Below are 726 nucleotides of genomic sequence, written 5' to 3' on the forward strand. Positions count from 1 at the left end.
CTTGTCTTGTTCCTGTCCTTAAGGGGAAGGCTTTCAATTTTTCCCCATTCAGAATAATACTGGTCATGGGCTTGTCATAAATGGCTTTTATTGTATTAAGATATTTTCCTTCTATACCTAATTTGTTGAGAGTCTTTATCATGAAGGAATGTTGAATACCTGCAATGCAAGGAGAAGGTCACAGAAGGCAAAAACATAGCAAGTGCTACAGAAGGAAAATCTCACCCCATCAGGGAAAATGTAGAAACCTTCACAGAGGAGCTAACACTGGAGCCAGATTCAGAGCCTTGGATGTCAGAAATAACTTCTTGTTTTGAACTTAAATGAGCCTTCTTCTACATCCCTTCACCTACCCTTTTCTCATTTGATCCTTTGAAGCTAATAAATGAGAAAACCAGTCCTCTATGCAAGTATTTCTCAGCTCACATGATACTGTTTGCATTCACTGCTGTGGACATTTATCTTGAAGGAGGGAAGAGTAAAAGAAAAGATAATTGGTTGAGCTTCAGCCACTGTCGATGAAGAAGAGGTCGAAGGAGAGAGAGTGGGCACTGGGAGAAAACTTGAGGAAGCATGAATGTATCCTCTATCCCTAAGCATAAACATCTAAGTTTACATTAAAAACAAAGGTCTGGACAAGAACTTTAACAATCTGTTTTTCTATGATGAAATGAAGCAAAAGTGAGTTGCAGCAACTGAGTTTTTTTGAAATTGCATGAGTTTAAA

At 38.3% G+C, this 726-nt stretch overlaps 1 pseudogene; it reads right to left on the bottom strand.

Moving 5' to 3' along the window:
• Nucleotides 1-726, bottom strand: part of LOC103603351 — a 96,388-nt pseudogene that overhangs the window by 44,050 nt on the left and 51,612 nt on the right.

The sequence above is a fragment of the Galeopterus variegatus genome, unplaced genomic scaffold (genome assembly GCF_000696425.1).
Source record: "Galeopterus variegatus unplaced genomic scaffold, G_variegatus-3.0.2 Scaffold4568, whole genome shotgun sequence".
NCBI lineage: Eukaryota > Metazoa > Chordata > Mammalia > Dermoptera > Cynocephalidae > Galeopterus > Galeopterus variegatus.